Here is a 15,432-nt window from a genome sequence, read left to right as displayed (position 1 = left end):
TTCTAAATGATACATTCAGTGTAATGTAAGGATCAACAAGCTTAAATCGTAATATCCTCTGTGGCTGTTTGCACATTAGCAGAGTTTTGTGGGGGTGGCACAGAGGTAATTGTAGTTTTATCATGTATTTTCCAGTCAGAGTCTTTAACCTGATGCCAGAATCTATTGTAGATAATGCACAGAATGATACACTTAAATTAGTGTTTCATATATCCCTCTTAAATCAGCCAATTTGCTAAGGCTGAGGTTGATGATATGAAGGAAAGATGAGTAGAATATAGATTGGTATTTTCCCAGAATACATCCAAAAGGAGAAATCCACTGTCAGAGGAGATAAAACAGTTGTGTTCCCTTGACGATAGGTATTCACACTCTACTGACAGTGAAATATATTTTGTATTGATCTGACTGTATTGTTTACATGTTTCTGGGCACAAACAATTAACTAATCTGTTTATTTTGGGGAATGTCGGTATCGCGACTACCTGCACCCCTATACATGCAAAGATCGCTGCCTGCCCATCCTGGTATTTGCGACGACCTCACAGACGGGAATTCAGCAGCACTTTTTGTGTGGGGGTGGGGGTTGAAGAGATTTTGATGGATGTGGATGGGAGTTCATTTAATTATGATATCCCTAGATGAGGCTAGGAATTCAGTGTCTCAGATCAGAGTACTTTGGTAACTAACATGGTGATATAATCTCTGATGTAGCCACAAGGAAAACGTATTTTGCTTTTGAGCCTGAACAATACACAACCATTAGCTTGTACACGTGGACCAATGTGCTGAGTTCGTTTGTTGGCTTGTGTATTTTGGCTGGAGTGTTTCTCTGAATACACTGCCATGCCAGTAGAGGCCTGCTGAGAGGGCATTTTAGCTCTGTCTCCCTTTTTTAATGGGGCAGTGGAGGAACTAAGTGGAGGGACAGAGGACCAAAGCCTGGCTGTCTTTTTATGACTGTGGCAGTGTCAAGAAGGGGAAAAACAGAGAGCATCGTGGCAGTCTGTGGCACACTGTCGACCACAAGAACCAGCAGAGCAGCCGTATAGTCAATAAACTTTAAGAGTACATCATGTCCTAATCAATCGGGCACTGGCCATTTGACATATACTCCGCTTGGTTGGGGTGTAAAGATTTTCTGTAGCCAATTAATTTCCGAGTGTGTTCATGCACTCATTAGTGTACGTACTGTATGTGTGTCCTTGTGCACGTTAGTGCGTGTCACAATCGGTGCCGCTGTGTGTCCACGCTATGGCTCACAGCACTCCAGGCTACGCCAGTGGTGAAGCACAAAGTGTTCTGTTAGCTGAGAGGTGACAGGCGCTCAACAGGAAACGTGGCGTGGCGTCTCCTCTGAAACCCCTTTCACTCTGTTTTATTTTCTCTCTTTTTTTTTTCTGTTGCTTTATCATTAAATCATCAACAGAAAATTAAAGTAATTATTGTAATGAACCCACTGACAGGTTTATGTAACTCTGGGTGGATTTATGAGCACTTTTATAACAACTCCACGGTAGTCGGGGGCAACCCTACAGTCTGGCTTGGAGGTGATGATTATGAGAATCACTTGTTAGAATAGATGCGTCTGTGTGTTAGTTTTCTTTTTAAATCACAACAATGAAGTATATTGTAGTTGCTTTGTGGTGAATGTTTGAGTGTGTGTGTGTATAACCCTTCTTTTGCCTACAGAGCATTGCATGATGGGAACTGACTTCAGTGCGGCTGTCCAGCCCTCTGCTCCACACAAGGTCGCTCTGTGTGTGTTCAGCCTCGGAGAACGAGGGGAGGCCGTGAATGAAGGGAGGCCGCGGCCACCACTAAGCACATACCTTTCTGCCCCACAGCCCCAGCAGCCCAGACACAAGCCCAGAGGCTGTATGTTTATCAAGCGTCTCAGGGCACGACTGCAGATTTAGGACCACAGCTCAGGTCCCTTCAACCATCATTTTCATCGCAAATCACTCACAGTGAAAAAGGGGTCTGGAGAGCTGACTTTAAATCAGCACTCCAAATCTGATACAGCTGATAAATACCAGCGTGGGCCTTAACCCAGCCTCGACTGCAGTAGATTAACAAGGATTGACCGAACCGGCCCTCTGGAGCTCAATCTTGATGAGCTCTGTTGGTTTTATAAGATGCCCCCTGTGACAGGATCTGATAAAACACAGCAGGAAGAGAGTCTGAAAGAGAGCAAGAGACTACAAGGGAGAAAGATTGAGAGAGACAAGGACATACAGAGAGACTGAGAGAGCGCAAGACTGAGAGAGAGAGAGAGAGCGCAAGAGTGAGAGAGCGAGCGCGCACCTCAATCCAAAAACAATATTTTAACTGAAACCTTACCCTCTCCATCTGGCTCTTTTGAAGGGTGGTTTATGACTGGTGCCAGGCTAACTCTTTATCCCACACTGTTCCTTCTGCAGGTCCAGTCTGACATTTTTCCTAAAGAACAGTTTAAGAATATAAATCAGCGTTTGAAAATGAATGAATGAAGCATAGACAGATATGTAAATAGTGCAAAATGCAGGATTTTCTATGAAGTTCAGAAGAAATTCATAGTTCTGATAATACTGTTTTGAATTAAGCCAAATAATACTAAGGACTATCCAACTAATATTCTTCCGTTTTGCTTCCCTGTCTGTTCATCCTCTCTTGCACTAGAGAAAAACAGAGAGCATTTTTAGGTGGCCATGGTAACAAAGCAAAGCACTTACCCTTGCACTCACTGCTCTGTGTTCGCCTTAACTTCCACATAAATCTCCCTCATGTTTCTCACTCCCTGTTTCCAGGAGGTTGAGCGCAAATTAGGATGGAGGGCTCTATTCTTGTAACTGCAACCAATAAACTGTATTTTCTGCATAGAAAAATAACAAAAATAATGAAACATATACTGTATTACATGGTGCTTTGTGAACTTGCATTATAACAGGACTGCAAGCGGCGACGGAGGCTGTCCTCTTCTCTCCTTCTTTCTTCCCACACTGTGACTCAAACAATGGCCCAAGGCACCGTCTTTAAAGTGACGGGCGGTCCAATTGAAACGTCAGCCGCATATCTGCAAGTTAGTGGAAACGTCAAAGATATTAGCAAAAGAGTGAGAAAGGGCAAAAATAGGATGAGCTCTTGATTAGCCACATCTTAAGCTTTTACGAGGAGATTGGACTAAACTCACAATATCAAAAATGAGCACTTGATTAATGTTCACGCTTTAAGTTTTAATCACTGACGCTGTTCAATTAAATCCAAATGCTTTAACTCACATGCTCTCCTCATTTTGATCTTTGGGTGCTCTCACCCCTGAGTAAACCTACACGGCACATGTTTGACTTGAAAGCCAAGAGGAACGGTGACAGTGATGAACATGATGCCATTTAAACCCAACTAAAATACATACTGCACCATATTCAGTAATGCCATATTAGCTCAGTATATGATTCTGACTTCCTTTGAAAGCGTGCCAAGAAAGAAATTGCCTGTTAGTGTATTTTTCTAAGCAAGGCTATACTTAGCATCACATTGTTGAATCTGAAGATTACATACTCCACTATTAACAGATATATTTGTTAGATCAATGCGGTTAACAAACTGAAAATAAATGATTTTGTTTTTTATATAAACATCTTCTGTACACTATTTAAGTGTATGGAATATATTGGAAAATATAAGAAAGGTCTCATTGTCCTATGGTACTTTTTTAATAATTGCTAAGGCAGGGGCTGCATCTTTGAGCACATCCAAGTTTTGTTCTGGTTTGTTTTTAAATGTGTTCAAATTTTACTTACAGTTGTAAAAATATAATGCAATGTGTTAATTTTTATTTGACTCGAGAGTGAAGAAACAAAAACTGTCACTGTAAGCATTTCAATCATATCTGTGTTATCTGAAAATCCTTTATCACTTTGAAAGTCCATTTCCAGTATGGATTCTGTTAGTCAAGATTAGATGGATTTAAACAGACAAGCTTTATATATATTTTAAAGTGTGTTTGTTTGGTTTTATTGCCATTTTCTCCGATGCTCCATGTGTCACGGCTCACATTTCAGAGGTCCTTGCTCAGTGCTTTGGCTGTAGCTTAGAGTTTTACTTAGTCTGGTGTGGGTGAGGAAATTTCAGCTGACTCTTGATCCCCTGGAGCTAGTTCAAACCTTAGAAAAGATTTGACATATTTCAAAAATGTATAGGTGAATGTGGCATCATAGCAGAGTCTAAGGGTCCAGTGGTTTATAAAGGTGTAGCAGACATACTGTAGACTGTGTATATAATGTAACAAATAGCTGATATGGTATTTACATGTTAATGAGCTATAACAACATTTCAGTTCTTGTCTCGCATGCACCTTGAAGTGTTCACAATAATCTTCCACGGCCCCTAAAATGATGTTGACAAATGCGTGTAACACATGCTTATGTCAAATGTGTGACATGAGAGAGTACAGTAAAACAGTCCCAGCCTCCAGCTCACAGCAGACCAAAGCCTGAGGCAGCACAGTGCTTTGGTGCCCAGTGAAAACAAAGTCCCAGGCCACAGGTTTAGGGTGTTGCCTGGCTCTTCTGTCAACTGTATTTAACATGACAGAACACAACTCTGACTCAAACCACATAGATATAAAACGTCTGACAATGTCAGGGGAAAAACTGATATGTCAGTTGTTTCATTGTGGCATTTACTGTATAACTGCCACGCATGCAACGGAGTGGAAGAAGTAAATTGGTTAAAAAAAAAAAACAAAGAGAAAGAACAGTGAGAGGGAGAGACAGAGACAGAGTCCCTGTAGAAATGTCCTGTACAGAAGAATCCCACATACACCAATGACAACAATAAAAAGAAAAAAGAAAGCATTTGAATGGTAAAATATACTGTATCATAGTTAGAATAAAAAAGAATCCAGCGCATGGTTTTGACAGTCGCAGACAGAAGATAAAAGAAACATAGGCTGAAGTCCTAAATCTGCACAGGCATGCAGACATATACAGAACATTAGGCGAACGCAATCTGTGATGAATTTAATAACTGAAATTACTTCATCTGCTACATGCTGCTCGAGATATAATTAAATTCATCATCAGCGTGATTCAACATACATTGCTTTGGTAATATATCTTTAAGGCTTTGTATTATTGTTTTTTAACAGTAATAGCTTCAACAAGAAAGAAAAAAAACTCACTTTATTAAAAGAAACAATCTAATATTGAGCACGACTAAATAAGGTGGGGCTTCCCTGTGTCAGACCATGTCCTCCGTCCACTGTCTACTCCACGCGATTTCTATTCATTCCTGATTTATGTTTCAGAACACAGTGTGATAGTTCCTAAATTAGCATCTTCATTAAAAAGTGCCTTGCCTCTTCCATTAGATGCTGTCATTGTGGTAGTGCTGCCGTTTGTCTTGTGTAAATCCTCTCTGCTTTGCCGTGGCTCTGAGTAAGGCGCTCCAGAGGGTTTATGCTCATGCCTGCCAGCCATGTTGCATGCACATTCACACATCCTGATGAACGCATGCAGGCAAAGACGCGCATACATGTTTATATAATACACACACAAGCTAATGAAGAGCACAAGCATATATATATATATATATATATATATATATATATATATATATATATATATATATATATATATATATATATATATATATATATGCTGACACTGTATGCATAGGTTCACTGAAAGAGAGAGAGAGAGAGAAAGATTTGTCATCCACCTGTCAGGAGCGGTAATCATTTCAGAGGGTTTCTCTCTGTAACCTCTGCCGCACGCCCTCGTTGAACACTGGAGAATAATCATTTAAATGTCTCCCAATCAGCCCTTTTGCCATCTTCAATTACACCTTTCCACCCTTACATTTGTATAATTTTCTGATCTAGCCGAGGCGTGGAGCTGTCAGATGTGCCAGCGAAAGCAGCAAAGCACCGGCAAAGACTGACAGATGGATCCACCAAGATGGAGGGACACGTCTCTGGATCTTCCATATGCCCTGGCACTGCTGGTGGATCATGGCCACATTCGGCTGGATTTTTTGCTGTTCTCGTGGGGCCTGCTGGTGGTTGTTTTCTGTCTGTTAACAAGAATGTTTTTCTTTATACAATAAAAGCAAAGCAAAAGTTCAGGCTTTCTGGAGGAACAAGGCTTAGGATGAACAGCATGTTATCAACAGTGGCTTACAATTACTAGATTGACTACTTATTTCTACCCAAGTAAGGGGCAGTAGTTCTGAATCTGCTCAGTATTGATTTTCTGTCATTTCACAAGTCCGGAACTTACTACTTTTGTGTAGAGCTGTAAGAGGTAAAAGCATTTTGAAAGGGCAGCTCTTGGTCGAACTTAGTTTTCTGTAGTGCTGTTCTGAGTAGATGGATGTGGAGTGCCAGTATAACCCTGAGTCGTCACCCATTACAGTGTTTTAGGTTAAAGTGCCCAACTGCCCACCACTCTCCTAACTGAAAATTGCACCTAAAAGGACAGTGAATAGCGCAGGTCACCCCACTGATTTCTTTCTTTTTCTCCTTTTATTTCTGTAACTGAAATAATTGAAATCTACTGCATGGCAGTGGCATCCACCAAAGGCCCAGAATCTTATAATGGTATAATCTGTTAAAAATAATATTTCTCCACCTAAGTTTGCAAAAAATATAGGTTTTTCACTGTTTACAGTAGTGTAGATAATATAGTGAAAAGATTCAGGGACACCGAGTTGATCTCAGTGCAGAAAAGCCACTGGTTGATGCACTACTGTTGACTGACCTTCAAGACCTTTGGCGACATTGCACAAGAAAGCATCACTACAATGATAAAAAAAGTTACATGAGTACTGTACTGCATCCGGAAAATGTAGTGCAATTGGGATTCTAGGTGGACACCGTTATTTGTAGACAGAGAACACGTGTGCTTGACTGGCCTACCTGCAGTCCAGATCTGCCACATACATGTATGTCATGAAGATGAGAATCAGAAAACAGTGACCACGAATCGCTGAGCAGCTGAAGTCTTGTATCCAGATTCAAGGTATCCAAGAATTCAATTTATAAATCTGCAGTGAGTGCAATTAAAAGGAAAGTTGATGGACTGTTACACAGTGGTAAACATGGCTCTGTTTCTACTTTTTTGAGGGTGTATAGGCATCAAACTCCAACTTTGAGTATATTTACTAAATACACTTAAGTTGGTCACTGAAAATTATTTTCAGAAAAATAAAAAGTTGAAGCAAATGAACAAATCACAGATTTTAGGTATCTTTAGTTATTGACAGCTTTTTAGAATCTACTGTCAGTCTCTTGGAACCTGCAAAAAGTTAAACTATGAGAAGCATCATTAAGGAGAATAGAAATGTAATTAGTGAGATCGCCTGATAACGACGATATAAATGCCATTTTATATGCTTAACAAAGGAAAGAAAGAAGAGATCAGTGGCAATCACTGCCACAGTACCTTTCAAAGATTGATCAAACGCACATATTCACACAGACTAATTAGTTAATGCAGCTTGTTATGAACAAATGTGCTGCTTCGATTGTGCTGGCAAATCAAACCGCTTTGGCTTGTGGTTTCAGACTCATTAGAACAGATCTAGATCTGTTTAAATGGAACATGTGTCCCTGGTTTTGACTCAAATACCTGATCCAATCTATCTGCTCTCATAGTGAGTCAGAGCCAAAGCCGCCACATCAAGACACATTAACACTAAAAGCATGAATGGAGGAATGTTAAATATTACAAATGTTATGTTCTAACGATACACATTTGCAATATAATAGGAATATCTGTATCTGTATTGTGCTCTTTATATGTGTGTTTGATAAATAATAAAAAAATAAGTCATTAAATATTATTAGGTATGATCATATTGTTTTAAGACAGTTCTCGTGCCCTGATAAATCTTTACCTTACCTTTACCTTAAAGTGAGCTTGTAAACAATTTATTTAATGAATGTATTCATTAATACATTTTTCTTTTATGCAGTGAGGTTCGTGCATCCTTCTGAAAGTGGAGGACATCCACTGATACGCTCACATCGGTAATTTTCTCCCCCTGAACTCCATTTTCCTCTGGAGTTTGATTAGATTCCATTAGGAGCAGGATAAGCTGCAGCTTTACAACACAGATGTGACAATTTAATAAGGGAAACGTGGGGCCTCCCCATCAGAAAACAGCCCTCCTTTAGTAACCATCTGCTTAGAGTAGTTGAAACCAATGTTCCATCTCATGTTTGGTGTCATTTCTCATTTCTCACAGCCACTTTGATTTTGCTGAGTGACAAGTATTATTTCACCAAGGTATGTGTTTGGGTTGGAAAGTCAACAAAACAACCATGGGCATCTTTACCTTTGTCTCAGAAACAAAAGGCAGATAACGATGAAATGAATAAATTAAAATAGTAACACGTTTTCGGGAGCTGCACGAAATGCATCTGGAGCTTAGGAACGAGAGACAGAGAGAAAGACAAACAGTGCCTTGAGCAATTTTGCACAAATCACTTCAGTGACCTCACCTTCATCAAACCTTTTTCTTTTTCCTTTTACTCGCATTATTCCTATCCTCAAATCCTGGATGCATGCGGCAGGTTATCTGATAAATAATGCGTCCTGTCATACGCTTTCGTGTTGAACAGCTCTCTGTTTGAGGACAAGCGGAGCTGTTCACATTTTCCCAACTTGACTCCTGACAGACACTTACACAAACAGAAATGCAACACGTCTGCATCAGATTCCTCACCACGTCTGAGGGAAAGGCGTGCGAGAGAGAGTGAGAGAGAGGGAGGGAAAAAGCGGACATAGTGTAGGCACTGGTGCATATACAGTTTTTTATATATACATATACATAATACACAGTATGTATACATACAGTATATCTACATGTATTTCCATATAGGTGCTACATACTGTATATGTTGTTGTTGTTGTTGTTGTTGTTATGGATATGTTCTTACCTGTCTGCTTAGAAAATACACAGAATAAATGCACTAATTAACTATTTGGTCTCACACTTGTCAAAACACCTTCGGCTGCCTATGAATAAGAGTCATCTGTCAACACTATTTTCAGACTCACTCTCCTGTGAGTATCAAAACTAAACTGGGCTTTCCTCTTAGAAACCAGGAGAGCACATCATCACAAATCACACAATATAATCTTTATGTTTAAAGACAGCTGTACTAAATCCTGAATTGAAAGTAGGAATCAAATGTACCGTGAATGATCTCCTTTAAAAGTTTAAGGGGGCAACCAGAAATGCAAAGTAATCCAGTGGAGCTGTTTTATGTGTAAAGGCATTTTTATGCTTTTCCGATAATGTAAAATGACACTAAAACAGCAAAACCAATGTTTAACACTGACATGTGGAGGCTGGATACTGTTCCTTACATGAATTTTACATTGCAAGGTCGTCATAGTGACTCATCAGGCAAGTCGGTCTCCTGCTGTTTAGCACAAAACCTGTCAAATGGTGAGTGTGTTTTAATCCAGATTCTCCAGCTTCGCTGGCAATTCAGCTCAGTAGCAAATAATGTTCTACTTCACATCCAATCAGAAAGTTGAATGTTTCAGTAATGTGTTGAATTCTTTTCAATCAGAGGTTTTGGCTTGAAGTCATTCTGATGCTTGGAAGAATGTGAGCCCAACATTAAAAACACACCTTGAACATAGCTCGTTCATGGAGGCTCTCCATAATGAGTGCACCACACTGTAAATAGAGTTTAGTCCGCATGTGTAAGTAGTGGCTATGTTAAAGAAGCATTGCACATCGCTGGCTAACAAAAACTTACATTTTTTGCACCATCTATGTCACCCTCTCAGAAACATACTGTTTATATTGCTTTTATTTACTCAACATTGCCATGTCAGTGTATTTCAGGTGAGGCTCTTTACTTTTGCTTTTATAAAATTTTCTTTGAAGCAACACTGGAGAAACACTTCCATCCACATCACTCTGCTGACTGGGAATTGGGAAGTGTTGTAGAGTTAATTAGGTGACAACCTAATTGTTTTGCTCTATATTTCTACCTTGCCTTCTGTTTCACTAGCTTTCTTTGCTCAGTATAGACCAAAACATCCTAAATATTGTTACTGAATGCAAACAGGTTTATTATATCATTGTTAAAATGCATCTGTAATGTATCTGCAATTACTAGAAATACAACCAAATACAACAACACTATCTTAATAAAGTTTACATACAGATTTTTAGTGACACCGGATTAAAGAGATGCTAATAATAGTTATATTTACATTTCTCATCAAAGTTATACAGTTGCACATAGAACAAGCCTCATGTTACAAACAAAGTAGCTACAGAGAAAAGTTAGAATTTTTATGAAGTTAACATTTTCACATAATGATTACATAGTTACATCAGTATCCACAATATCATATTTAATCAGTATAGGTGTGTGTGTGTGTCTTTATATTTTTTACTTACCCACTGATCACAAAAACATTATGAAGACATTGCACAAATTTCTCTACATACATTTTAGTGGGTCTTGAAAGTGAGAGCAAGCTGAAGAGAAAGTGACTAATGAGATATTGTCATACATCTCCTGCATTGAGGACAGTGGCATTATTGTAAGTACTGTAAGTAAGTATTGTAAGTAGAAACTGTAAGTAGAATCTAATTTTAATGTAAAACTATTTGATTGATCATTATTTGTTAAATGTATTTGTATTGGAATTCACTATCATAAATTCTATTCATGTTTTAAAAAAACATTGGTTTATCCTACATTTTTTAGGTATGTTTTGCTTTTCATTAACCTGATAAATCAAAAAATTTGGTAATTACCAATAAATATTTAAAAATGTATAAAAATAAAATAATATGAATCTAGTATAGCTATGAACAGTTACTTTTCAATTATTTATACTTAATATGCAAAAAGCATTGAACACGGACTAAATTCAAAGAGCACTGCATACAGAGATTTAAGATAACTTATAAAAGAAAAAACAAAAAACATGCTGCTAAACAAGCAAACACACAAATTACTAGACTGCACAAATTTAAAAAGCTGAAAGAGCAAAACCCAGGGTGGAAATCATCTGCTAGTAATTGTCTCAGCAAAACTTCTTCTTGAGCTGAAAAGCGGGGGCTTGGACCTCAGCTGCAGCTGATAAGCCTTTGTGTGGAGTTAGTTAGTTTTTGGGGGAGTGGTGCAACCCGACTAAGAGACTTTATTGATTCAAATTAATTAATCCACTTAGAGAGGAAGGGGATTCTGTAGCTCTGGAGCGACTTAAATAGTCCACACAAATTAAACTGTAAATTTGTTGCCTTTAATGATATTCCCAAGTAATTGAATTGCAGGAATATTTCAAAATATGTGGCATTAGCATGCAAAAACCATGTGTTTTAGCAATGGATAACCCAAATAAATTTGATATTAATTAATTTTTGATACGGTTCAAGCCTATTTAGTTTGATTGTAATTAGCATCTCTGCGGTGAAGTAAAAGCATTAGTGAGGAAGAGAAAATAAAGCTAAAATGTATGTTTCAGATGCTGGAACATTAACTAATGTTAACATTTACATTAACTAACTACGCTGGAATATTCATCCAATATAGATTAAAAATATATGGAAGACCATAGTTCCTGGTGAATTTATTATTGAAATACATGCATATGTTTTTTTCCAGTACTGTAGACCCAAACTAGTAGTAAAGTACTATTTGAGGTGGTGTTAATGCTTTTTTCTTCTATTTACTTTATATATTTAAATATATATATATATATATTCTGAATTTGTTCTGGCAGTAAAGTTGTATGTGTCCCATATTGCTCCTGTTCCTCTTTTTTCCTCTCTAATACTTTGTGACAGCCGTACCACAGCATCCTTGGCTAATCCAAAGTGCAAAAGCATAGATTAGACATTTTGTACCTGCACAGATGATTTCCCATGCACTCTATGACAACTGCCACTACCCATGCCAAAATGAAAAACTGAAAAAGAGAGACACAGTGGAAAAATAAGCAACATAATTATCCCTTTGTAATTTACTAAATGAAGTTGGTGGGATAATTGATGCAGCGTTGTATATCGCACATCTGTTTTCTGTGACACATGCCACAGTGTGTACACGCATCTGTGTATTTGCACGCGTGTGTGTGTGTCTGTGAGTTTGTACAGCTGTGGCATGCTTCCGGCTTGAGACAGGTGAGAGTGCCTTCACACCTTTGCTGTGGATGTTTTTGTGTCACTCACATACACACACTAACCACACTTTGGAAAAAACATCATCCCTCTGAGATAGTGTTTATGAGTACAGTTTGCATTGCTTATATTGTACTGTTCAGTAACTTTGTGTTTGAAGTCTACATACTTTCTACTGCCCTTATATGTAACCACATTCAATCCCCTGCTAAAAATGAGCTTCACAATTCTCACTCAACTCCTGCAGCAAGGGTTTTCCGCCACGAGATCAAGCACAGAAGGGATTGAAGACAATTTCAGTATCTAACTCCTGACAGCTGCTGTCCTAATAAAACTATCACGTTTACGATTCTGTTTAAATTAACCAAAGGTGGGGTGATTTGGACAAAGTGTAGCAATTCACATCATCTTGTCAAAAAAAGCCTTTTCATGATCGCCACAAGCAACAGCTTTCCAATGTTTGCACCAGGTATGAAATTGAAATGCAAGGGTGGGAGAACTGTGGCCCATCCCTACAAACTACTGCACAAATTGGGCCGATGGCTCAGTGTGTAAAAAATAAAATATCAGTAACAGAGATAGAGAGAGAGAGAGAGAGAGAGAGAGAGCGTGAAAGAGCAAGACGGAAAGCTGTGTCGCGGTGATCAGCACTGTCGAGCAGGCTGTACAGCCCACTGTGGTTCTGTGTGGCTGACGTCTCCCTCATGTCTGCTTCTCTCTCCAGCTCGTGGATGTAGTGTATTGACAACAAATGCTTAGAGAGAGCACAAATACGTGAGAGCAGAATAAAACTGAGTGCGAGACGGGCGAGAGGGAATCATCAGCGTAACAGATCATTTTAACACGCAGAAATAAAAATTGTTTAACTACTTTATATTTGAACAAGTGACAGGGTTGAGAGCGTTTGAATTCAGTTTGACCTGGAAGTGAAGGGTCATGCTTTTAGTGCCCTTCCTTGTACCTTCAAAATAAAAGCTGACTTGGTGTCTGGTGTCTTTTTGAATTTAAATGTCTTACTTTACATTTATTATGGTTGTACATGAAAAATGCACAATAATAATAACTGCTATTATTATGACCTTCACAATTACAGCATTTTTGGAATCATTGTGGCAAGAATAGTATCAACATGACACCAAAGCATCAAAAAACATACGTATGGTTAGGATAATGCTGCTCAAATCTAATTCTGCTATTGCAAATCCATGCCTATGTGGTCTTAAATATTAATATATATTGACTTGCATACTAAGCAGCACTCGAAATTAGTTTTGAACTGTAATATAAGAAGTCTCTGATGCAGTTTTTTTTCTTCAGAAAGTACAGTTATCAATCATCAATCAGTAATCAAACAACCATACAATATGTAACTGAATTGTGTAAGTAACATCTAGACAATAACATTACAATATTATAGAAATAGAATTAATTTATCTGTGTTTTTCAGCAGTATTTCATGTATTTTACTAGTCATCACCTAATTTAACCTTCATTTACTACATTATTCTTAATGTGTTATATGTGATGGCATCCAAATGGTGCTTTGAGTCAGTCCTGGACAGGTTTTCTTCCCCACTACACCACAGTTGTATGCATGTGAAATATAAAAGCATGTTTCATATCTGCTTCTGCTGTGACCCACTTCACATGATCTTTAATGAGACGTTGCGCTTTTCGCTGCTGTATCTAACATATTTTGGCCAACAATGCTGAATCACAGTTACAGCAGACGCAACAGGATGACCTCCTCCAGTCAAAGCTTAAAGCCCAGCCCCCCTTCTTTTAAAGGACCCTATGGTGAGGGCTAATGAAATGCAACTCCTCTTCAGCTCCCCAGTGAGTGGAAGAGGATTTTTCTGATTGAAAACTTCCTGGAGGTGTCTTGCTTGGTTTGTGAAACGTTGTAATTACTGCTGGGGGTCTCCTCCCGCTCTGTTTGCAGGGGGGCTGAGCAGCGTTTGCTCGCGCTCCGGGGTTCTCCCTCAGTTCAGCACACTTAGGCCCATCTAATTAGAGTCTGTGCCACATCTCCATACTGCTGTCTCCATTCGCAGCTGGGGACAACCCCCAAATCAAGCTGTGGCACACAAACACTTGCCGACCGATGTTCTGCAAGCAACAACAAGCGACACTCTGAGTGCAATGTGAACATTAGCTGCCTCCCTCTGTCTCTCTCTCTCTCTCTCTCTCTTTCATTCATTCCCTCCCTCCTCTTCTTCTCCACCACCACCTCAGTCCTCTTTTCTCCATCCTTCTTTTTTCCCTCGCTTTGTTCTCCCTGTTCTCCTCGCCGTGCTCAGGCACAGCGGCTACAAAGAACCCCACATAGGAAGATGAGAGGGAGCAGAAAGTGAAGAGGGTTCAGATGCTGCACAGCGCTTGTGTGTTCGTATGTGTGTTTGTGTTCCTGTGTGTGCGAAGCCCTGAGAGTGTGAGGCAGCAGGAGATCGCCAAGGTAGTGAGAGTCGGTAGTACACCCAGAGGCACTGAGAAAGAACAGAGAGAACACTTGCCCCCCCATCAAGAGCAGTTGTTCAACCCCCTGAGGCGAGGTGATGCAGGGATGGGGGGGGCAATGAAGGGTTGGAGAGATGGCAGGCAATGCTACACTCGTCTGCTTTTCTCTTTCACCTGTTCACCTTTACAGTCTCTTCAAACTCTCCCCCAACCATGCTTTATACCCAGTGGGTTCATGGAGACTGGTGCATTTTTTTTGTGTGTGTGTGTGCATGTGTTTTTCACTTCTCCTTGTCTGAGACAAAGTTGCGAAGACACCAGCTGCCTGTTCACTTGCAGATCTATAAGGTACAAGCGGATGTGCTAATCTCTTGTGCAGGTACAATTTCAATGGATGTGCGACTGTGCCGGTGCATACGTGCACGCTTCAACGTGCAATTCAACATCCGTGCGAGCACGCCGCACTGAACGCAAACCCACTGATGGATTGTCCAGGTGTTCTTTAAGGCTCTGATTATTTAATTATTCTCTGCGACCTTTAGTTTGAGCTGGGGAGAGAGGTTCTCGACTGCTGTTGTCAAACCTCACCTTGTGAACCCACAGGGAGGAGGATTTCTTTTCCACTCTGCTGATGTGTTCTTATGAATGCACTGCATGAGTGTCACTGTGTGATTGTGACTAATGAGGCAGTGTTTCTTACAATTAAGGAGGGAGGAGTGCATAAACATTACTAGGAACAACAGCTTTTGAGTTATGTACTATAAAGGATGTGACAACTTAGTACACAACGTACATTCTGTACTCAGAAAAATGCACATACACTGTGGAGTA

Source organism: Anabas testudineus, chromosome 9, assembly GCF_900324465.2.
Source record: "Anabas testudineus chromosome 9, fAnaTes1.2, whole genome shotgun sequence".
NCBI lineage: Eukaryota > Metazoa > Chordata > Actinopteri > Anabantiformes > Anabantidae > Anabas > Anabas testudineus.
Note: the sequence above shows the minus strand (reverse complement) of the source record.